We start from the raw sequence: 25983 nt of genomic DNA on the forward strand, positions 1-25983 counted from the left end.
CCTGTTCCTAGTACTGTGCCTGGTACGTAGTAAGTGTTCCTTAAGAGCATCTTTGTTGTCATCCCTCAGGTAGGAACACAGACTTACAACTGATGGGCACTAAGGACTAGGACACTCTTGCCCCAGCTTTGCTTCGGTGAACTTACTGCCAGGTATTCCCAAGGCGTGGCACCCCTGAGTCATCATGAGAGAATTCATTCCCATGGGCAGAGATATTCATCATCCACGACCTTGTCAGATCAAGAGCTAATTCAAGGTCACTTTAGAGTCCATGCTGATATGTTTTAGATTTCACTATGAAACCCACAAGAACACGAACAAAATTGAATACCAAACACAACCGTTTCACAGCAATGGGCTATTCCATGCTATCTTCATGCCCCACGATGTTTACTTCTAAGTCCATTTACCTGGATGATAAATATTACCATCTGGGGATTTCCCCTTGGTGTCAGAAATGTTCACTATTTTTTTTTTAAAAAGAAAAATTGGATATTTCATTCAGGTGTAGCTTTAGAAAGATGGAAACCCACTTTATTTTTTCCTAGCTGGGCTACCCTACACTGTGGCTCAAAGGTAAGTAACATCCAAATGGACTTTAGGATCTCTGTATGTTGGAATATTTTCTCTCTACCTTTATATTTCCAAATTGGTCAGGCCTTCAAAAAAATTAATAGCAATACAATAAACATCTGTGTGCCCATCACCTAAATTCATCAATTGTTATTATTTTGCTCATTCTTGTTATCTTTTTATTTTTTCTGTGCTATGCCATTTGAAGTTACCATGATGTTTTAACCCTACCTACATCAGCATGCATGTCTTAAGAACTAAGACATTCTCCTACATAACCATCCTACCTTAAGTACACCCCCAAATGTCACTTTAATACACTAATATTACCTAATATGCAGTCCATTCTATTAATAATTTGAAATGCATTTCCATAGGTAAGAGTGCCAGCAGGATATCTGGCTAACAAAGTCCTGTTTCTCGCACCAAGTCCTCTGTGGGAGGGGAAGATATTTAAGATGACCATGCTTTGATCAGATTTATGGACCACCTCTTAAGAATCTAACAAATGACTTTAACTTTCTAATTTCAAAAAATTATGCATTAAACAACATTCTTTTTTTCTAGATTTCTGAGATTTTTTTTAGATTTTCAACATTGCCATAACCTATTACATTTATCTTTTGAAAATAAAAACTGCCTAGTTTATACAATTTATACAAAATCATGTGGTACCTATTTTGGAGTAAATATTGCTTTAAATGTGACAGTAATCATATTTACAGGATTCTTATTTATATGAGTCATCAAGTTAGTGATAGGAGAAATGGCAATAACACAAAAATAAATATCACTGGTCATTCTTTGTTGATTCTGTGCCAAAGGCTGTCCCTCTCCCAAGCCAGAATATTTAAGTGACTACAGATGAGTTCTTGGGTCTGTGCATCATTGTTTTCAACCATAAAATAGGAAAGATTTTATCCCTATCCACATCACAAGGATATTAAGAGGCTAAAGAATATAGGATAAAATTGCTTTTAGTTCATACGTGATAGGGCATATCATAAATGCCAGGTACGTGCATTCCAATGATGTCTGTTGTAGTTCAGTGTCACGGAGTGGGTCTTAGCCAAGTACACTGTGGTAGCATACCACACTTGGTAGAACTTTTCTTATAATGCAGCAAATGTCTGGTAAGACATTTTCTGAACAGTCTGTAAAATTCCATAAACTTTTAGCTCGTCTTTATTCTTATAACCATAGTAATGTTAAGTCCTATGAAATTACCACTCTACAGATTAAAAATGACCCAGCATTAGCAATTTCGTAACATTCAACGTGGCAGCTGCAATAGCTACATTCTACTACTCTTCCAGTGACTACTGCTATTACTCAGCACATTACTCTGATGTTCAAATTGCATAAGCTCCTCTATGTGCTTAGGAGAGCGCCTGGCACACTCATGAGGGCTGTGACTCTGTCTACACAAATTCTCTAAAGCCCAAATATTTCCATATTAATTGCCAATGAAGCTCTAACATTTTATGCATACCCTTTCTTCCATCAGTATTACAAATATATATATTGTGATGAGTTACAGATGTGACCTGACATCCACAAAAGACATATGCTCACGTTTGGAAGCTTGTATTATGAAGAGATTTTTCAGCACATTTCTTTAAATAAAGCATTTTATGCTTTATTTAAAGTATGCTTTAAAGTACTTTAAAGTACTTTAAAGTATTTATGCTTTAAAGTAAAGCATTTCAGAAAAAATAAAAAAGGCAAAGCTTGCTGTTTTAACAGCTTTACTGCTATTTTTTTAATGCAATGAAACAAATATTCAATCTCTTAAAAGTCTTAATCCTAGTAGTTTTTCTTCTTTATAAGCAATAGGCCCACATTGTAAAAGGAGCAGTAAGTCCCAGACAACAGCAGTGCAGAGATAATACACAGAGTCCCAGAGCAATTCATTGACCTTTTACAGCAGGAAATAATGATGTATCATCAGAATCCTCTTGGACAGTATCACTTTGTTGAGAAGCATTACACTTCCTTTTCAAGTCAGATTTGATTTTGCTATTTCTAGAGAGCTTGAGAGCATTTATATCAATGAATGCACACATGTTCTTTATTCACCTAACATGATCACACCTACGTGCTGAAGAGAAAGCAGAGAGGTTGGGGGCAGGGCTCGGATCCATCAGTTCCTTTTTTTTTTCATATGCAAGGTTCCACTTTAAGTCATCTTTATGGAAGGTGGAACCTTTCATAAAACTCCAATGCCTTAAGTACACGTTCAAACATTAACACTGAAAACCTATAATTTTTAGCACCACTTGCTGATGAGAAAGAAACCCTCATGCATATTTTTGTCTCAGTTATTATTGAAGGGTTTATGAGTATGAGTTCGTTATTATTGGAAGGAGGGGGAGGGTGCAGGCATGTATCTTGGAGATACTTACCTGATATTCCCCAGAAGAAGCAGAGCATGATACAATTATAAAATGTAATAAAGTATAATTAGGTTTTACCAAGTTCTTAACATAGATAATTTTAAAAACAAGACAACTGGCCCCAAATGGAGTCACTTATGCCAGGCCCCTCATCACCAAACCCAGACTTAATAACAGTTTTTTCTCTCCCAGAAATGGAATCTTAAACCAGTCACTCAGAAATTGCCTGGTCGATGCTAGTGACGTTATCAGCGCGATGGATCCCCGCCATCCCCTAAAGGAAAGGGACCTTGCCCCAATCAGTCCATTTTTGCTAGCATAACTTCCTTGTTCCTGTTCCCTTCTACCTTAAAAGTCTTTCATTTTGTACAGCTCCTCAGAGTTCCCTTCTGTTTACTACCTGGGATGTTGCTGGATTCAGGAATCGTTGAATACAGTCCAAAAGATCTTTATAATTCACTCAGTGGAACTTTGCTTTTTTAACAATTTTAAGGAAATGTTCTAAATGATTTTTTTCACTCTCCTGAGGTATTATTTCAGAAGGCTGAACAAATTGTTTTCAGAATCTCAGTGACAAAGTGTTTCTGTGTAATACTTTTATATGCAATGAAACTGGATGATCTGGCAGTAAATGAGAGGTACCAACTAATTGTATTGTTAGCATTTGTATGTCTATAGGTACACCATAAGATATATACTTAACTTTAAATAAATAAGTATTATATATCTATTGTTGCAAACTATTCCATCCTTGTTCTCTGTTACCCATTGACATAGAATGCCTCTATTGTCAAGTTCTGTTAAGGGGTGATTTATGATTTTTAAAAGTTTGTTTTAGTATAGCACAGGGAACTATACTTAATATTTTGTAATAACCTATAAGAGAAAATAATATGAAAAAGAATATGTGTGTGTGTACGTATACGTGTATATATATATGGCTGTGCTATACACCTGAAACTAACACAATATTGTAAATCAACTATATTTCAATTAGAAAACAACCTTTTTTTTTTCTTTGTGGTACGCGGGCCTCTCACTGTTGGGGCCTCTCCCGTTGCGGAGCACAGGCCCCAGACGTGCAGGCTCAGCGGCCATGGCTCACGGGCCCAGCCGCTCCGCGGCATGTGGGATCCTCCCGGAGCAGGGCACGAACCCACGTCCCCTGCATCGGCAGGCGGACTCTCAACCACTGCGCCACCAGGGAAGCCCCAACCTTGTTTTAAGGTAGGTGTTTCCTAAGCACTGACCTTTGAGAGCATTTATATCAATGGGATGTTAAAGCTGTATCTAGGACATTGCCACCCCTCTAACTTCATCTTCCTCCACTGCGTGTCCAGTGTACACAAGGCACTTCGGGGGGTGCTGAGGATGCAGCAAAGAACAAAACAGCTCCTAACTTCTTGTTCCAGCGAGGCGTCATCCATCCTCCCGGGGCCAGGGTACCTGCCCAAACAGTCTACAGGATATATCCCCACAGTCTCCCCATTTACCTACACCACACCTCCTCGATTACCAAGACTTCAGTCCTAAGGGTAATTCTTTTTTAAATAAATTTATTTATTTATTTTTGGCTGAGTTGGGTCTTTGTTGCTGCGTGTGGGCTTTTCTCTAGTTGCGGCGAGCGGGGCCACTCTTCATTGCGGTGCGCGGGCCTCTCACTATCGCGGCCCCTCCCATTGCAGAGCACGGGCTCTAGAGCGCAGGCTCAGTAGTTGTGGCGCACGGGCTTAGTTGCTCCGCGGCACGTGGGATCTTCCTGGACCAGGGCATGAACCCGTGTCCCCTGCATCGGAAGGCGTATTCTTAACAGCTGCGCCACCAGGGAAGCCCTTAAGGGTAATTTTTTAGAAAACAAGATTCTTCTAGTTTATCACAGGATGGAAAAGAGTAACAAAGACAAGACAACAGAGGTTGTCTAGGAATTGCAGTCCGCACAACAGGTGACAGCACCGCGCACGATTTCACGGATGTGGAGTGAGAGGATTCCAAGCTAGTTAGTTAGGCTTCTTTTCAATTCCTCATGATGTTTGTTCACTCATTTTACCTTTATTTCTCCATTCCGAAATAAAAGAGAGGGAGAGAGTGATACTAGTTCTTTCATCATATCTTGTTTCAAAGCTGTGAAGCCCCATGAGATAAGGTCTCTTATTTCAAAAACATGTCCTGGGATCCTGGTAGGGAAGCAGCTTTGGAAGGTTTAGAATTTCTCTTACAGTAGCACTACAGGGCCGGGGAGGAAGGTACAAGGAACAACAGAAGTCCTCCTGACAAGCACAGCAGTGAGGCTTATCGTAAATCACCGCCACGTGCATTCATGAGTTTGTCACTGTTGTAAACATTTTTTACGGATTAAGGCATTTCACCTTCAGAACAACCTGGGATATGAGGCAGAACACTCTCAGTCCCATTTTATGGATGAGGAAACTGAAAAAAGAGGTTAAGAAACTTGGCCTAGTTCACCTGGTTAGGAAGGAATAGAATCATGAATTGAATCCTTGTAGGCCAGACTCAGCTTTTCAATCACTACACTATGCTGCCTTATTTCTATGCCCTGTTACTGCAAAAAGCATCCTTAGAAATGTTATCCTGTATGTTTTTCACAGCAAAGGTTTGACAGATAAAGACACTGCAGTTAAGAGGACTGACACCTTTACCAAGGTTACTAAAGGAGAGATATGGGAATGTAACCTAAGTTTTCACTCTGTTTCTGCTATATAATTAAGTCCCTATCATCTAAGAACTCGGTATATACTCAGATCTAAAATTCAACATGCCAGTGACAGACACAGCAAAATCATTTTAATTCCTTGGGTGTTAACACGGCACCGGGGATGGAGAGGTGAACAAAACGTTGGTGATTTTGCTCAAAGTCACCCTCAAATGGCAAGAGTGAGACGTGGCCTCCTGGCTCCCTGGCCTTTCCTGCAGGAGCTCCAGCCACAGGCCCCATGCTGACCTCTGCGAGCCTGTCCTGGGACTCCTATATAATGGCATTAATTAGCATAATTAAATGTTAGGGAATGGTAGGGAACTAAACACTTTTAGAAACATGGAAGTAAAAGGGATTCTCAGGAATGCAGCCTCCAGTAAAATACACTTAGATACACTGAGGTGGGGGGCGGGGAGAGGGAGGGAGGGAGGAAAGGACGATGGGTGTTTATCTTTCTCTCCAAAATCCTCATAGACATATATCCTATAAGTTGTTTATCTTTTAGGAAAATTTTCCCAACGTGGGATTATATAACTTTTAAAGCTGGAAGGTCTGTCAAGTTCATTTAGTCCAAGAACTTGATCTTACAGATGGGAGCATTGGTCTCCGAGGAGAAAACAAGTCATGGTCAAGCAGATGGGACAAGTGGGGCCTCCAACTTCGTCCTCTGTGTTTTCCTCGGTAACCAAAGTTGGAGACAACCTGCCTTACCACACTCTCTTTGCAGAATTCCAGAATTTGCTTAGAGTTGAAAAAGACTAAGAACTCACTGTCTCATTCTGAAACTGTGAATGTGCAAATCATATCTATGCATTCAGGCCACTGTAAATAGGAACCTGACATAAGAGCAATCGGGGGTGGGTGGGTAATATTCTTATGAAAATCAATAAAACCCCTTTTAGTATCAATAGGGGGATCTGGGAAATGTATCTGAAGTTGCGGCTGGCCGTGGCTTCACTGCATCCACTGAAAATAAACTTTGTGATCACTTATATTGAGGCGAGTCAGAAAAGAAAGAAAAAATCAGCGATATTCTCATGAAACACTGTATTCTAGACTCCTTTGTTTAACACAAAAAGAGCACTCCTAGCTCTTACAGCAGTGGGCTTTTAAAACGTGTGCTTTCGCTGTAAACCAGTAGCTAAGAATGGGAAGGTGAATATTCAAAACAAAACAAGGCAGTCAGGTTTACCTTCAAAATCAAAAAGAATAGTTTTTGCAGAATTCAAATGCAGCCACGGAAGATAAAACATTTGCTGCTGGTGAGACAGAGGACATTGCCCCAGATATCAGTGTTAGTTATCGCCAGAGAGCTGAATATCAGAAACCAATTCACATCTCACAATAGCTGTGCCCCTAATCGTAAGCCACCTTTATTTCCTTAAACAAACTATATTTTCCTCACTTTCGAGAATTTTTGAGGCTGAATGCTTTCAAGACACCTGGAGATTGATCTTCAGATTCAAAGCACCATAGCAGTTAAAGATTTTTATCAACAAGCCCAGCGCTGGTGGCTGGCGTTTGAAATCCCTGGAGAAGAGAAGGGCAGGAAACTGATGCGGTAAGCACCTTGTGCAGTTATGTATCAGCAGAGACTCACCCACTTGCTCTGCTCCCAGGGAAGTAGCAAAGGACCGTTCATTAGCGCAGTAAAGTCTCATAAAAGAAAAATCCTAGGAAACACAGTCATGGGCTGTGCAGTAGGATTTTATGGCCATTGAACTCTATCCATCCAGCCCTAAACTAACCTTTTCCAGGATGCTATGAAGAGTTACAAAAGAAGAAGCAAGAGATAAGTTTCAGTGAGAAAAGGAAAATGATATTATGAAACATTCAAACATGGCAGACAAAGAACTCTTATTATCCAGAGACATTTTTCCTGATTCTAAGGTGATTATGGTTCAGGCTCTCAATACTAATGACTTTGGACCAGAATAAGCATAAATACTGATCCAATCCCTGGTTGATTTTGCTAAACACAAGACTAAATTCCTTTGGAATTCAACTAAATTCCAATAATTCCTTCCACTTATTTGTATTTTGTACACCATTTCTACCTTTTTAAAATAATTTTTTGGGGTCTTTATTTACTTTTTAATTGAAGTGTAGTCGATTTACAATGTTGCGTTAGTTTCAGGTACACAGCAAAGTGGTTCAGTTATACACACATATATATAAATCTATTCTTTTTCAGAGTCTTTTCCATTTTAGGTTATTACAAGATATTGAATATAATTCCCTGTGCTATACAGAAGGTCCTTGTTGTTTATCTGCCTTATATATAGTAGTGTGTATATGTTAATCCCAAACTCCTAATTTATCCCTCCCCCCCGCTTTCCCCTTTGGTAACCACAAGTTTGTTTTCGATGTCTGCAGGTCTTTTTCTGTATTATAAATAACTTTATTTGTATCTTTTTTTTTTTTTTTTTTAGATTCCACATATAAGCGTGTTTCTACCTTCTTTTGCTCTCAGGGTCGGCACTCTGTCTACCACCTCTAGGTCAGCCCCTCCCTTCCTCCCTTCCCTTTCTAAAATTTGTATGCTTCAGAGAAGACAAAAATAAGTCTCTGGTAGGTAACATCTCACATTTCATCCTGCCTCCCCTTCTTTCTCATCCCTTGACGCACAACAAGTTTGAAGATCAAGACCTATGTAATGTGTCGCCATTGTGCTACATAAGGCAGAGACAGTTCATAGGAGAGAGGGAAGGCTTATCCATGGCAAACATTGCCCAGGAGATTCCTTCTTCTCAAGACCTGAAAGTTGGAAATCCTAATTCCTAGAAATTATTCTTCTCTCTAAGTGCCATGATCCACAGGTACCCTATTTTTGCACAAAGAGGTACTTCTGTTGATGGCCCCAGTTATCAACAATTAAATGGAAACCAAAACTTTGGAGCTGCAAGGCTGATAAGAGATGGATCAACTGGTCCAAACTGTCTTGAAGTTGAGGATGTTCATATGCAGAGAAGGTAAATACCATGCCCATGATCGCCCAGCTTGTTAGCAGAAAACTGATAGCTCAAGATGTTAATTCTGAGATACCCAACTGCTGGTAATTGAGTCCGATCTAATATCTACGTATTACTAGACTCAACCATGACCCATCCAAGACATCACTCTTACCTCTAGTCAACTTGTCCTGCATTTGGGAACACATCCAGAATCTAAAATAATAACTTATTGCAAATCACATTGTTTATATTTTCCAAAAGACAAACTATGAGACCACATTCTGAGGTCCATAAGCAAGAAATCATAAAAATTTTAGCATATTTTTACAAAAATATGCACATCTTGGTCTGGTCCAGTCTATGGAAATTGGGGAACAGTTGAAGTTAAAAAAATTCTTCCCATCTTGACACTATGTCCTAATTCTCACAGAAACACCTTGAATCAAGGAATGTTTTGTAGTGACCCTTGATTTTTTGACAGCTGTAGAAACACAAATGAATAAGACGTGACCTAAAATAGCTTACATGCAGGAATAGTAACATACAAAAGCATGAATCATGACAGTCTGCAGTCAAGTGCTAAACTTCCAGGAATAGAATGCAGTTCAATGGACACGATTTAGGAAGACAGGCAGAGCCTTTAAAAGGCAGAGAGGGAGAAACCGTAAACAAAGGGCCCAAATTAGCAGGACGGACCAGTAAAGAAATCAAACTGAGCTGGACAAAGCAGAGAAGAGGTGCTGAGGCAGCCTGGGAGATAATGTAGGAATTTGTTTCAGGCGTTCCAGACAGAAATCCCAGAGCACGGATTGAGATTTAATACATTACAGAATAGAGTACACGTCCAAGTTTATCAATCCTTTAGATTGACCTCTGCCACAATTTATTGAACCTGTTTGGGAAGCAGAGGTGGAAACCAGGGAGGTGACAAATGAAAACAAAAACTTGTTTTCATGAGTCCTAAACTGCAGATTTCTGAGTTTTTAATTCATTCCTTTATTCAACAAAATATTTCTTCTCCATCATCTTGCCAAGGAAATTGGGTTTTTCTTCTTACCTTTTGTTCTGATTTTCTTTCAAATTGACTTCAATTATTTATATACATATATTTTTCTTTTTTACACTAAACTCATTCGTGACCATTGTTTTCCCTATTCTGCAAAGTTCCAGCTTTGAGCATGAAAAGAGGAACATCAATGAAACTCAGCATCTTCCCGCCACAGTCTGACCTACTCTGAAGTCCGGGCCATTTCGCATAAATCATTTCCACATGCCTCAAGTCTAAAGGCAAGGCTGAGATGTTACCACTTAAATCTCAGTTGAGGTGATATAAATTAAGGTTTACCACAAACAAACTAAATATAAACATAAGTTTTTAAAAAAAAAATTTGCCGAAGAAAAAGAAAATACAAAAGCCACCATGTTTAATGTAAAATGTTATAGACTTTTATCTAGAAAATTTCAACTAATTCTAAGGAAATTCACCATCAATCGTCCTTAATTAGTTTCTTTGGCAAAAGAACGAAAGATCAGATTTTACTGTGCCACCCAATCATTCACCTTAATATTCATGTGTAAGAACACAGACTGGAGGAAAGCACAGTGTGCTCTGGCAACTCAAGGCAACACACAAGCATGCAGATGCTAATGCAAGTTGAACCCCTGACTTTCCACGTTACTCAAGCAAATCATTTGATGCTCTACCCTTCTGACCAGCCCTGTGGCAACACCTTGTCAAGAGCAATCCTAGCAATAAAAATCATACTTCCGTACATAAGTTCTACTACTTCAAAAGGACTCATTTTACTTCAATATGTTCTGTAAAATTTACTGTGACTTACTCAACTTAGAATTGTTAGGCAAAGTGTGTGTGTGTGTGTGTGTGTGTGTGTGTGTGTGTGTGTACACAGGCACACACATCATGATTAACTAAGGTTTTCATGTTACAATTGTGTGTCTTTTATGCCAAAGCTCTGAAAAAGTATGTTGGATTGTATTAACAATCTCTCCTGAGAGATCCTGAAGTACTGAAATTACATCAGTCATTGAAAACGTGCCCTCCTTGAGAAGTACAACAAGCTATGAAGACAACTGGACTATTCTTGGTCTTGAATGCAAAGCTTCCTTTACAGTCCAAGGACACAAGGAAACGTGACATGACCAAGAGAAAGGATGAAGTCAGCTGGAAAGGAAGAGTAGAAATGTCACGTCTGGGTCCTCTCCCCAGCACAGAGCAAATGTGAAGAGCACTGTCGAAGCTCCCACAGTGTGACTCTGGCATTGATTCTGACTGAGGGAAGGAGTAGAAATAACATACCGTGAAGCACCGTATAATGGTGATGTATTTACTCTCATTTCAGGGGGAAGGGAACCATGCAGAGGGCAGAGCAAAGAGGTTACTTATGTTTATACTTTGAGAACCTTGAAAGCACGGGATACTGAACTGCCAGGGTAGGCAGAAAGGTGTCGTGATCCATAACGAGGAGATAAGAGAAATGTTGAACAAGATGTCCAAATGATATGAAGGATGCTTAAAGCATCAACATGGTCAGATGGACCATTATCTGACTTAGGGGCTGGCGAAGGGCACTCAGCTAAAGTCCTCTAGGTCTGAAGGGAAAATAGAGCCTGACGCTAACTCGTCGGGATGTTAAGGTAAATTCCAGGTGACTTAGCAGCATCTGGCTAAACACCTAGTGTTTAATATGGAAACTGTCCTGTCTTAGAATTGTGAACAAAACCTTGTTTTAAAACGATAATTGGGAATTCCCTGGAGGTCCAGTGGTTAGGACTCCACACTTCCATTGCAGGGGCCATGGGTTCAATTCCCTGGTCAGGGAACTAAGATCTCGCAAGCCATGGGGCAAAAAAATGCTATAAATAAAAAATAATAATAAAACCATAATTATTAAAGAAAGGTATCAGTCGAATCACTTACTTCTCTCAATAAACTGTCTCCCAGAATTTTTATAAACTCTGATTTAAGACCCAAAGTTCTATTACTCTCCCTTGATTAATTTACTTTCAGAATTTTCTGGTCCAGTGATACCCGTTGACTTCCTATCTTCCAAAATATAAACTAACCGAGCAATGGGTAAACCCTTAGGAATTAATGTGATCGTCAACATGAAAGGAATTATAAAAAAGTATTTATTGGCCACTTCATTTTCTATTTCCTAATTAAGTAATTGTTATAGATTGTAACAGGAATTATACATATTTTTTTTAAATGGCTATGTCAAATTCGGTCAGCAAAACGCAAGATTTTTTTTTTTACATGAAGAAGAATGTGACTCACCTGATTCATGTTATCAACCAAAATTCGGGGGTAAGTTAACCTTGAAAACGTTCCCTAGAGGAGCCAAGTTTGTATTTAGGCAAAATTAAGACTCCTGTTTTCAATATAATAGGCAAAACAATTTTTCTTTTTTTAAAACATCTTTATTGGAGTATAATTGCTTTACAATGGTATGTTAGTTTCTCCTTTATAACACAGTGAATCAGTTATACATATAAATGTTCCCATATCTCTTCCCTCTTCTGTCTCCCTGCCTCCCACCCTCCCTATCCTACCCCTCCAGGTGGTCACAAAGCACCAAACTGATCTCCCTGTGCTATGCGGCTGCTTCCCATTAGCTATTTTACATTTGGTAGTGTATATATGTCCATGCCACTCTCTCACTTTCTCACAGCTCACCCTTCCTCAACTCCATTCTCTAGTAAGTCTGTGTCTTTATTCCCATCCTGCCCCTAGGTTCTTCATGACCTTTTTTTTTCTTAGATTCCATATATATGTGTTAGCATACTGTATTTGTTTTTCTCTTTCTGACTTACTTCACTCTGTATGACAGACTCTAGGTCCATCCACCTCATTACAAATAACTCAGTTTCATTCCTTTTTATGGCTGAGTAATATTCCATTGTATATATGTGTTGCATCTTCTTTATCCATTCATCTGTCGATGGACACTTAGGTTGCTTCCATGTCCTGGCTATTTAAATAGAGCTGCAATGAACATTTTGGTACATGACTCTTTTTGAATTATGGTCTTCTCAGGGTATATGCCCAGTAGTGGGATTGCTTGGTTGTATGGTAGTTCTATTTGTAGTTTTTAAAGGAAACTCCATACTGTTCTCCATAGTGACTGTATCAATTTACATTCTCACCAACAGTGCAAGAGGGTTCCCTTTTCTCCACATCCTCTCCAGCATTTATTGTTTGTAGATTTCTTGATGATGGCCATTCTGACCGGTGTGAGATGATATTTTCATTGTAGTTTTGATTTGCATTTCTCTAATTATTAGTGATGTTGAGCATCCTTTCATGTGTTTGTTGAAAATCTGTATATCTTCTTTGGAGAAATATCCATTTAGGTCTTCTGCCCATTTTTGGATTGGGTTGTTTGTTTTTTTGATATTGAGCTGCATGAGCTGCTTAAAAATTTTGGAGATTAATCCTTTGTCAGTTGCTTCATATGCAAATATTTTCTCCCATTCTGAAGGTTGTCTTTTCGTCTTGTTTATGGTTACCTTTGCTGTACAAAAGCTTTTAAGTTTCATTAGGTCCCACTTGTTTACTTTTGTTTTTATTTCCATTTCTCTAGGAGGTGGTTCAAAAAGGATCTTGCTGTGATTTACGTCATAGAGTGTTCTGCCTATGTTTTCCTCTAAGAGTTTGATAGTGTCTGGCCTTATATTTAGGTTTTTAATCCATTTTGAGTTTATTTTTGTGTATGGTGTTAGGAAGTGTTCCAATTTCATACTTTTACATGTAGTTGTCCAGTTTTCCCAGCACCACTTATTGAAGAGGCTGTCGTTTCTCCATTGTATATTCTTGCCTCCTTTATCAAAGATAAGGTGACCATATGTGCATGGGTTTATCTCTGGGCTTTCTATCCTGTTCCATTGATCTATATTTCTGTTTTTGTGCCAGTACCATACTGTCTTGATTACTGTAGCTTTGTAGTATAGTCTGAAGTCAGGGAGCCTGATTTCCTCCAGCTCCGTTTTTCTTTCTCAAGATTGCTTTGGCTGTTTGGAGTCTTTTGTGTTTCCATACAAATTGTGAAATTTTTTGTTCTATTTCTGTGAAAAATGCCAGTGTTAGTTTGATAGGGATTGCATTGAATCTGTAGATTGCTTTGGGTAGTAGAGTCATTTTCACAATGTTGATTCTTCCAATCCAAGAACATGGTATATCTCTCCATCTATTTGTATCATCTTTAATTTCCTTCCTCAGTGTCTTATAATTTTCTGCATACATGTCTTTTGTCTCCTTAGATAGGTTTATTCCTAGATATTTTATTCTTTTTGTTGTAATGGTAAATGGGAGTGATTTCTTAATTTCTCTTTCAGATTTTTCATAATTAGTGTATAGGAATGCTAGAGATTTCTGTGCATTAATTTTGTATCCTGCTACCTTACCAAATTCATTGATTAGCTCTAGCAGTTTTCTGGTAGCATCTTTAGGATGCTCTATGTATAGTATCATGTCATCTACAAATAGTGACAGCTTTACTTCTTCTTTTCTGATTTGGATTCCTTTTATTTCTTTTTCTTCTCTGACTGCTCTGGCTAAATCTTCCAAAACTATGTTGAATAATAGTGATGAGAGTGGGCAACCTTGTCTTGTTCCTGGTCTTACTGTAAATGGTTTCAGTTTTTCACCATTGAGGACGATGTTGGTTGTGGGTTTGTCATATATGGCCTTTATTATGTTGAGGAAATTTCGCTCTATGCCTACTTTCTAGAGGGTTTTTATCATAAATTGGTGTTCAATTCTGTTGAAAGCTTTCTCTGCATCGACTGATATGATCATATGGTTTTTCTCCTTGAATTTGATAATATGGTGTACCACATTGATTGATTTGCGTATATTGAAGAATCCTTGCATTCCTGGGATAAATCACACTTGATCATGGTGTATGATCGGTTTAATGTGCTGTTGGATTCTGTTTGCTAGTATCTTGCTGAGAACTTTTGCATCTATGTTCGTCAGTGATACTGGCCTGTAGTTTTCTTTCTTTGTGACGTCTTTGTCTGGTTTTGGTATCAGGGTGATGCTGGCCTCGTAGAATGAGTTTGGGAGTGTTCCTCTCTCTGTTATATTTTGGAAGAGTTTAAGAAGTATAGGTGTTAGCTCTTCTCTAAATGTTTGATAGAATTCGCCTGTGAAGATATCTGGTCCTGGGCTTTTGTTTGTTGGAAGATTTTATTTAATTTATTTTATTCTTTTTTAAAATTTTTAAAAATTTTTTCTTTTTGCGGTATGTAGGCCTCTCACTGTTGTGGCCTCTCCTGTTGCAGAGCACAGGCTCTGGATGCACAGGCTCAGCGACCATGGCTCATGGGCCTAGCCGCTCCGTGGCATGTGGGATCTTCCCGGACCGGGGCATGAACCCACGTCCCCTGCATCGGCAGGCGGACTCTCAACCACTGCACCACCAGGGAAGCCCTGTTGGAAGATTTTAAATCAGTTTCAATTTTGGTGCTTCTGATTGGTCTGTTCATATTTTCTATTTCTTCCTGGTTCAGTCTCAGAAGGTTGTGCATTTCTAAGAATTTTTCCATTTCTTCCAGGTTGTACATTTTATTGGCATAGAGTTGCTTGTAGTAATCTCTCATGATCCTTTGTATTTCTGCAGTGTCAGTTTTTACCTCTCCTTTTTCATTTCTAATTCCATTGATTTGAGTCTTCTCCCTTTTTTTCTTGATGAGTGTGGATAATGGTTTATCAACTTTATGTTCTGAAATAACCAGCTTTTAGTTTTACTGATCTTTGCTATCGTTTCCTTCTTTTTCATTTATTTCTGATCTGATATTTATGATTTCTTTCCTTCTGCTAACTTTGAGGATAGTTTGTTCTTCTTTATCTAATTGCTTTAGGTGTAAGGTTAGGTTGTTTATTTGAGATGTTTCTTGTTCCTTAAGGTAGGATTGTACTGCTGTAAACTTCCCTCTTAGAACTGCTTTTGTTGCATCCCATAGGTTTTGGGTCATTGTGTTTTCATTTTCATTTGTTTCTAGATATTTTTTGATTTCCTCTTTGATTTCTTCAGTGATCTCTTGGTTATTAAGTAGTGTATTGTTTAGCCTCCATGTGTTTGTATTTTGTACAGATTTTTTTCCTGTAATTGATATCTAGTCTCATAGCATTGTGGTTGGAAAAGATACTTGATATGATTTCAATTTTCTGAAATTTACCAAGGCTTGACTTGTGACCCAAGATATGATCTATCCTGGAGAATGTCCTATGAGTACTTGAGAAGAATGTGTATTCTGTTGTTTTGGATGAATGTCCTATAAATATCAATTAAGTCCATCTTGTTTCATGTATCATTTAAAGCTTGTGTTTTCTTATTTATTTTCATTTTAGATGATCTGTCCATTGGTGAAAGTGGGGTGTTAAAGTCCCCTACTCTGATTGTGTTACTGTCTATTTCCCCTTTTATGGCTGTTAGTATTTGCCTTATGTATTGAGGTGCTCCTATGCTGGGTACATAAATATTTACTATTGTTATATCTTCTTCTTGGATCGATCCCTTGATCATTATGTAGTGTCCTTCTTTGTTTCTTGTAATAGTCTTTATTTTAGTCTATTTTCTCTGATATGAGAATTGCTACTCCAGCTTTCTATTCATTTCCATTTGCATGGAATATCTTTTTCCATCCCCTCACTTTCATTCTGTATGTGTCCCTAGGTCTGAAGTGGGCCTCTTGTAGACAGCATATATACGGGTCTTATTTTTTGTATCCATTCAGCCAGTCTGTGTCTTTTGGTCGGAGCATTTAATCCATTTACATTTAAGGTAATTATCAATATGTATGCACCTATTACCATTTTCTTAATTGTTTTGAGTTTGTTATTGTAGGTCTTTTCCTTGTCTCGTGTTTCCTGCCTAGAGAAGTTCCTTTAGCATTTGTTGTAAAGCTGGTTTGGTGGTGCTGAATTCTCTTAGCTTTTGCTTGCCTGCAAAGGTTTTAATTTCTCCATCAAATGTGAATGAGATCCTTGCTGGGTAGAGTAATCTTGGTTCTAGGTGTTTCTCCTTCATCACTTTAAATAGGTCCTGCCACTCCCTTCTGGCTTGCAGAGTTTCTGCTGAAAGATCAGCTGTTAACCTTATAGGGATTCCCTTGTGTGTTATTTGTTGTTTTTCCCTTGCTGCTTTTGATATTTTTTTCTTTGTATTTAATTTTTGATAGTTAGATTAATATGTGTCTTGGCATGTTTCTCCTTGGATTTATCCTGTATGGGACTCTCTGTGCTTCCTGGACTCAATTAACTATTTCCTTTCCAATATTAGGAAAGTTTTCCACTATAATCTCTTCAAATATTTTCTCAGTCCCTTTCTTTTTCTCTTCTTCTTCTGGCACCCCTATAATTCGAATGTTGGTACGATTAATGTTGTCCCAGAGGTCTCTGAGACTGTCCTTAGCTCTTTCCATTCTTTTTTCTTTATTCTGCTCTGCAGTACTTATTTCCAGTATTTTATATTCTAGGTCACTTATCCATTCTTCTGCTACTGATTCCTCCTACAGAATTTTAAATTTCATTTATTGTGTTGTTCATCATTGTTTGTTGGCTTTTTAGTTCTTCTAGGTCCTTGTTAAACGTTTCTTGTATTTTCTCTATTCTATTTCCAAGATTTTGGATCACCTTTACTATCATTATTCTGAATTAGTTTTCAGGTAGACTACCTATTTCCTCTTCATTTGTTAGGTCTGGTGGGGTTTTGCCTTGCTCCTTCATCTGCTGTGTGTTTTTTTGTCTACTCATTTTGCTTAACTTACTGTGTTTGGGGTCTCCTTTTCACAGGCTGCAGGTTCGTAGTTCCTGTTCTTTTTGTGTCTGCCCCCAGGTTAGATTGGTTCAGTGGGTTGTGTAGACTTCCTGGTGGAGGGGACTGGTGCCTGTGTTCTGGTGGATGAGGCTGGATCTTGTCTTTCTGGTGGGCAGGACTGCGTCTGGTGGTGTGTTTTGGGGTGTCTGTGGCCTTATTATGATTTTAGGCAGCCTCTCTGCTAATGGATGGGGTTGTGTTCCTGTCTTGCTAGTTGTTTGGCATAGGGTGTCCTGCACTGTAGCTTGCTGGTCACTGAGTGAAGCTGGGTCTTGGCATTGAGATGGAGATCTCTGGGAGATTTTCACCATTTGATATTAAGTGGAGCTGGGAGGTCTCTTGTGGACCAGTGTCCTGAAGTTGACTCTCCCACCTCAGAGGCACAACCCTGATGCCTGGCTGGAGCACCAAGAGCCTTTCATCCACACGGGTCAGAATAAAAGGGAGAAGAAAAGAAAGAAAGAAAGAGAAAGAGAGAGAGAGAAAGAGAGAGAGGGAGGGAGAAAGAAAGAAAGGAGATAAAATAAAATTAAATTTAAAAGTTATTCAAATAAAAAAGAAAAACTTAAGAAAAAAAAATTTTTAAGTAAAAGAAAACAAAACAAACAAACAAAAAACGGACGGACAGAACCCTAAGAGAAATGGTAAAAGCAAAGCTATACAGACAAAATCACACACAGAAGCATATACATACACACTCACAAAAAGAGAAATAGGGGAAAAAAATATGTGTATCTTTGCTCCCAAAGTCCACCTCCTCAATTTGGGATGATTCATTGTCTATTCAGGTATTCCACAGATGCAGGGTACATCAAATTTATTGTGGAGATTTAATCTGCTGCTCCTGAGGCTGCTGGGAGGGATTTCCACTTCTCTTCTTTGTTCGCATAGCTGCCGGGGTTCAGCTTTGGATTTGGCCCTGCCTCTGCGTGTAGGTCGCCTGAGGGCGTCTGTTCTTTGCTCAGACAGGATAGGGTTAAAGGAGCAGCTGATTCGGGGGCTCTGGCTCACTCAGGCCGTGGGGAGGTAGGGGTACAGATGCGGGGTGAGCCTGTGGCGGCAGAGGCTGGTGTGACGTTGCACCAGCGTGAGGAGCACCATGCGTTCTCCCGGGGAAGTTGTCCCTGGATCACGGGACCCTGGCAGTGGCGGGCTGCACAGGCTTCCGGGAGGGGAGGTGTGGAGAGTGACCTGTGCTCACACACAGGCTTCTTGGTGGCTGCAGCAGCAGCAGCGTTAGCGTCCCACACCCATCTCTACTGTCCGTGCTGACAGCCGCAGCTCGCGCGTGTCTCTAGAGCTCCTTTAAGCGGCGCTCCTAATCCCCTCTCCTCGCGCACCAGGGAACATAAGAGGCAAGAAAAAGTCTCTTGTCTCTTCGGCAGCTCCAGACTTTTTCCCGGACTTCCTCAAGGCTATCTGTGGCGCACTAACCCCTTCAGGCTGTGTTCACGCCGCCAACCCCAGTCCTCTCCCTGCTATCCGACCTCCGAAGCCAGGGCCCCATATCCCAGCCCCCGCCCGCCCCGGCGGGTGAGCAGACAAGCCTCTCGGGCTGGTGAGTGCTGGTCAGCACTGATCCTCTGTGCGGGGATCTCTCTGCTTTGCCCCCTGCACCTCTGTGGCTGCACTCTCCTCTGTGGCTCCACAGCTCCCCCACCTCCGCCACCTGCAGTCCCCACCCACGAAGGGCCTTCCTAGTGTGTGGAAATCTTTCCTCCTTCACAGCTCCCTCCCATTGGTGCAGGTCCTGTCCCTATTCTTTTGTCTCTGTTTTTTTCTTTTGCCCTACCTAGGTACGTGGGGAGTTTCTTGCCTTTTGGGAGGTCTGAGGTCTTCTGCCAGCGTTCAGTAGGTGTTCTATAGGAGCTGTTCCACATGTAGATGTATTTCTGATTTATCTGTGGAGAGGAAGTTGATCTCCACGTCTCACTCTTCCAACATCTTGAAGCTCCTCCAAGACCATCTCTTGATAACCTACCCTTCCCAAAGTTTCCATTTTTGAAGGACAGGTAAATTGATTTGGATTCTATTTTATATTCCATTTCCCCACAGCCAGTAAGACTTACCAAGCATCACTTTTACCATTTCTTATCTAAGGGAAGAAAAATATAACTACCAAAGATAAGTGAGAAAAGTGAAAAAATATATTACCTTAAAATATTATATACTGCAACGAAGTTATAATGACTTGGAAAAAAATTCATAAAACTTGATTGATTTCACTTCAATTATTTTCCAACTGATGATTCATTATAGCAAAACCGCATCTTTAGATCTCCCCATCTTTAGAACCCTGAGGGATCTTAAACCTTGCAGTTGTAGGAAGAATGGGAAACAAGCAGAGACTCTTCCAACCTACTTTTCCCTCTCCTAATACTAATTTTATGAAACACTGATGTTATAGCTGCTTTTCAAGTTAGTTGTTCGAACAAAATGGGTTTGAACTGAGTAGGTCCACTTATACATCTTACACATGAATCTTTTTCAATAAATATAGTACCTGTATTTTCATTTTACAGATCTTTAGATTAACTAAGTGTGGGTGAAAGTTTGTGGTCAATTAGAGATCACAAGACGTGGACTCAAAAGAACTAGTGTTTGAGTCCTGATTCAACCCAAACTGTTTCAGCTTCCTGCCTTTGGGTGAGTCATTTAGCAATTCCTTTGTTTCAGAGGTAGAGACGGCAGTATTCAGATTTTCAGATTTTCAACTGCAAGGAGGTCAGTAGCCCTAGCACCCCTGCATTATTCCAGGGGCAACTATACATACATCTGAAGGTAGTATTTGTACATATGTGCAAGTCATCAATGATCTGGGTTTCAGACAATGTCTGGGACACAACTGCATTCAAGGACTCCTAGCAATCACTCACCCTTCATAGGGTGTGGAGCTGAGCCCAGCAGCATGGGCTGAGGTTGGAAGGAGGAAAAGCAGTGGAGAAAATGCAAGAGAGAGAAGCAACGGAAGCAGAGAGGGCATTGGCTAGAGCAGCCTAAGGTATATGAGTGTAGAACATGGAATAAGCCCAAAGAAATAGTCTTTTACTGTTTTCATCTGCAAGATCTCTTTAAAAAGTCATTTAGACAAAAGATCTTAAAAGTACTCATTTAAGATGTGGTACATATATACAATGGAATACTACTCAGCCATAAAAAAGAAAGAAAGAATGCCATTTGTAGCAACATGGATAGACCTAGAGATTATCATACTAAGTCAAAAACAGAAAGACAAATATCATATGATATCACTTATATATGGAATCTAAAATATGACACAACTGGACTTATCTACAAAACAGAAACAGACTCACAGACATAGAGAACAGACCTGTGATTGCCAAGGGGGGGCTGGGGGAGGGAAGGATTGGGAGTTTGGGGTTAGCAAATGCAAACTATTATATATAGGATGGATAAACAACAGGGTCCTACTGTGTAGCACAAGGAACTATATTCAATATCCTGTGATAAACCATAATGGAAAAGAATATGAAAAAGAATATTATATATATGTGTAACTGAATCACTTTGCTATACAATAGAAATTAACACATTGGAAATCAAAATACTTTTTTTTTTTTCTACAAGTCCACATTTAAAAAATGTCATTTAGAAGACAGCAAATTAGACCTGTGCCTAAATCACAAACAAGTTGGATACTTTGGGGTAGAGAAGAAACAGACAAGTTATTCATTAATTAAGTCTGTCAACTTTCTCCCTATAAATGGTGGAGAGAAGATTTTGGTCTGAAAATTTCTACTGCTATTACCTATTTGGTGGCAGTAGTGGACAGGCTCAGTTTCTGGGCCTGGATCACTCAGAAGGAGGAGGAAAGTAATCTCTAAAAATAAACCAATTTCCACAGAAATGTAAGTATCCTCTTGAGATTTCCTGGTTTGGGTACTTGACCTGTATGTGGTTACACAGCGTAACACCTGACATTTAGCATCAAGGTTAATGCACTTTGATAGATAATATAAATGACAGAAACAATAATATAAAGAACAAAAATAATCTAAACAGTCAACTTTTGTCAAAGGGCTGATGGCACTCTTAGCAAGTAGACAGGTGCATTAGTGAACCAGACATTTCCCCAAACAAAACATCTACTGCCCATCAAAATAATCTCCATTAGGTCTACTGCTATCTTTTATTGTTCTATTTTATGCCTATTCTCCATTACTTTTCTACAGGTGCCAGCCTATAATACTGAGGACAAGAACTCCTTTGAAGATGAAAACAATTTTATATAATAACAAGATCGTGATCTTGAAAACCAAGGAAACAATGTACAATTTCAGGATCATATAAGTTAAAAAAGGGGGGGGGGGTATTTATTTTGTCATTAACTATTTAATAATGCATTTACCTTTGTCTGAAATAGAAAAGAAAATAAATTGACATTACCTTCTTTAGGGACATTTGTTCTAGTTTATTTTGCTATGCATAGACATATTAAATATAAATGAATATTTGATATGGTTAAGTTGCTTTTGTTACTTAATAGTCGTATTTTGAAATACATATCACATACATATTTTACATGGGGGAGGTGAGTGAGAATCCTTCTCATGCCTTTTACAAAACATCAAATTCTCAGGAGAAAGCAGATCTGTGCTGATTTGCCCCAAGATGCAAAAGCATCCTCAGCAGACAGGTAAATGGCAAAAGGCTAAATTTATGATTACACTAGAGGCAAAGTCTGGATTCCAATGATCTCATCAAGCAGTCATGATGAGGTATGGTGAACTGGGTGATCTCTCATATTGCCAAGAAATGCACAGAGATTAAGCAAAATTAAAAGGCATTAAGAAAGGATTGGAAAGTCTTGGCTACAAAGTAGGCCATCTGAAAAAGACCAAGCATTTTAATTGGCTACACACTCAAATGCATCAAAGGTATGACATGACTTATCAAAAAGGTAGCACAGATAGACGGTGTTCATGGAATGAGAGTGCAGAAAGGAAAAACACCAATCTCTGGGTATCCTGATTTTGTTTCAGGAAGCAACCAGGATATTCAGTTCAGTTTTTGGACTCCCATTCCAAGTGGTGCATTGAAATCTAGAAGACAGAGGATGTGCATGATGGGAACAGGACTGAAAATATGTCATCGGGGGTGGGGAAGAAAGGGAGTAGCTGCTTAGTCTTAAAAGGAACCAAATTCAGGAAAATAAGAGAGCATCCAAGTGTGACTGTGCCTCCCTTGATTGCCAACTTCCACAAATATAAAGTGACTACACACAGCACTCAGGGCCTTCATGACTTTACTCCCACCCCCCATTTCCCCCCCAGTCCTCTGCTCTCCGCTTGAACTGTAACTCCTGAATTATGGAGCCAACACACAGCAGGATGCCTCCCTGCTTTTGTGCTATTATTCCTTTTCTTAAGGTGCCCTTTCACCTCTGCGTTCCTTCTTCCTGGGATAACTCCTCCTCATCTTTAAGACTCAGATCAAACTGATTTACTCTTGAAAACATTTTTGCCCCCTCCTCTACTTTCCATCTCCCTGCCCCATCCAGAGTCTCTCCTCTGTGATTCTACAGCATCCTGAGCACATTTATAGCATATATACTTAATTATAATGATCCACGTATAACTTCTCTGTTAGCAGGGGAACTGGAAAGCAGAGATTCAATCTAACTTCTAATGGTTGTGAATGACTTTAGCTGACTTGAGCTGAATGTCCATGATATTAAAAGATGAATGAGCTTCCACCAACCGCAAATATATACTGAATTCCTATTAAGGGCCAAGCAGTGAGGCAGTGGGCTAAGTTAGCTAATACCAGAGACAAAGAAAGTGAGTAGATACTCATCTCAGTAATGCAACAACTTTTTTTTTAATAATTTTTTTTTTTTACCACAATCAAACACTTATTTATTTATTTATTTGGTCATGCCACGCAACAGGTGGGATCTTAGTTCCCTGATCAGGGATCAAACCTGCACCCCCTGCATTGGAAGCACAGAGTGTTAACCACTGGACTGCCAGAAGACCCTGGAACAACTTTTAAATAACGAGATCTGCTTGGAAATGGAATAGAACACCTAGTAAAGAAGTTTGCTCACCACCACCGAAAGTGTCAGGAACACCACATAAAAATTATTTCATAATTGGGAGGCTGTATTAGAGCATTAGGAACTTTCTAAGAGCCTTCCCAACACTAAGATGCTATAGTGTCTTCTGCTATACTTCTTGTCAAAGGTGAGAGAAACATATCCATTTGCATCTTTCAATAACACAGAGATAGCTATGCAGTTCTACATTTAGTTAAACTAAAGTACTCAAAGAAAGCTTTTGCTGCAGGGTGTCACGATACAGCCAGAGAACAGTTTGCTAAAATGTGAGCTAGTACTTAGCACTTCTAATTTCCTTAACTAATGAAGTAAAAGCATTTCCTTTGCAATTTCTGTGTACATGTGTGTGCACCATCTGTGTGTACAAACATGCAGTTAAATGTTTGCCTAAGTTCTATTATCAGAAATTACAGAAGACAAAATACTGCACACTTGCAATGTTCTCCTGCATGATCATCAAAAGTGGCCACATTTAAGAACAAATAAAAGGAGAGAATGCACTTTGTACTAAGTGACACTAAATTGAATAACTATTAGCATTTAATGACATGCAGTGAAATAGGAACAAAACTGGCCATTGTTCAAATGAACTACTGACTCAGGGTCCAAATAAGAAAGGGAATAGATTTCAAAACCCTCACAGACGGGCTTTCCTGGTGGCGCAGTGGTTGAGAGTCTGCCTGCCGATGCAGGGGACGCAGGTTCGTGCCCCGGTCTGGGAAGATCCCACATCCCGCGGAGCAGCTGGGCCTGTGAGCCATGGCCGCTGAGCCTGCGTGTCCGGAGCCTGTGCTCCGCAACGGGAGAGGCCACAGCAGTGGGAGGCCCACGTACTGCAAACAAACAAACAAACAAACAAAAAACCCTCACAGATGTAGCAGTATGCAGGCAATTTGTGGGCAGCAGAGCAGGGTGGTAATAAGCAAGCACTGTGTGCCCAGTTGAGGAGCACTGAATGAGATAAGCCCTGTAAAGCACTAAGAACAGTGTTGACACGTGGTAAGGATTCACAAATGTAAGCTGTTATGATTGTACCAAGACACATTTTCAAACTAGTGGATCCACAGTTATCAATACAAAGTGAAATGTTATATTCATTGCAGCACTATTTACAATAGCCAAGACATGGAAGCAACCTTAATGTCCATCAACAGATGAACGGATAAAGATGTGGGGCTTCCCTGGTGGCGCAGTGGTTGAGAGCCCGCCTGCCGAGGCAGGGGACACGGGTTCATGCCCCGGTCTGGGAAGATCCCACATGCCTCGGAGTGGCTGGGCCCGTGAGCCATGGCCGCTGAGCCTGCGCGTCCGGAGCCTGTGCTCCGCAATGGGAGGGGCCACAACAGTGAGAGGCCCGCGTATTACCAAAAAAAAAAAAAAAAAAAAAAAAAAAAGATGTGGTATACATACATATACAATGGGATATTACTCAGCTACAAAAAAGAATGAAATAATGCCATTTGCAGCAACATGGATGGACCTAGAGCTTATCATACTAAGTGAAATAAGACAGATATTACATGATATCACTTACATGTGGAATCTATAAAATAATACAAATGAACTTATTTCTAAACACGAAGAGACTCAGAGATATAAAAAATAAATTTTTGGTGCCAAAAGGGAAAGAGACAAATTAGGAGTATGGGATTAACAGATACACACTACTATATATAAGATAGATAACCAACAAGGACCTACTATATAGCACAGGGAACTATACTAAATATTTTGTAATAACCTGTAAGGGAAGAGAATCTGAAAAAGAAAAAATGTGTATATGTATAACTGAATCGCTGTTCTTTACACCTAAAACTAACATAATATTGTAAATCAACTATACTTCAATAAATAATAAAAAATGAAAAATAAACAAAAAACAAACAAAAAAGCCAAAGTAAAATGTCATTGTTTACGAGTATTTATTTACAGGACTAGATTCAAAGGTTACAGAATCATGATTGTTCGATACATGTAAATTACATTCCTTCCCAACAAGCTTTTCATTCTCAGGGTAAGAATCTACCTCATAGCACCGTTAGAACAATGTAATGAATTACTAATGACAAAGAGCTTAGCTGCTGTCGTTATTATTCCTCCCACTTATCAAACATGTAAGACAAACGTATTTAATACTGTAGGTAAAGCTAATCTCTTCTATGTCTATCAATAACTAAGCGTGAATGCAGTGATGGCTTCTGGAAATGAACTGTTTTCAAGTGGAGAAGAATAATGGCTAGTGGCTCCCAGAGTTGCAGAGAAGAGGGAAAGGGCTCAAATAGTGCAAGGTGAGCTTGAGGTTACACACAGGCAATCAGGCAAATGTTAACAGAAACTGCAACAGGCAACTCAAAGAGACAGTGAAATCTCCTCCTGAAGAGAAGTGACATGTGCTTGGCTGGACAGGGTGGTCATTTCTTACACT

General features: G+C 39.5%; 1 protein-coding gene across 6 annotated transcripts in view; it reads right to left on the reverse strand.

The window, feature by feature from the left end:
- The window catches only part of DLGAP1 (DLG associated protein 1), an 858632-nt gene that overhangs the window by 657524 nt on the left and 175125 nt on the right, over nt 1–25983 (reverse strand). The window lies entirely within an intron of this gene.

Source organism: Kogia breviceps, chromosome 15 (genome assembly GCF_026419965.1).
Source record: "Kogia breviceps isolate mKogBre1 chromosome 15, mKogBre1 haplotype 1, whole genome shotgun sequence".
NCBI classification, from domain to species: domain Eukaryota; kingdom Metazoa; phylum Chordata; class Mammalia; order Artiodactyla; family Physeteridae; genus Kogia; species Kogia breviceps.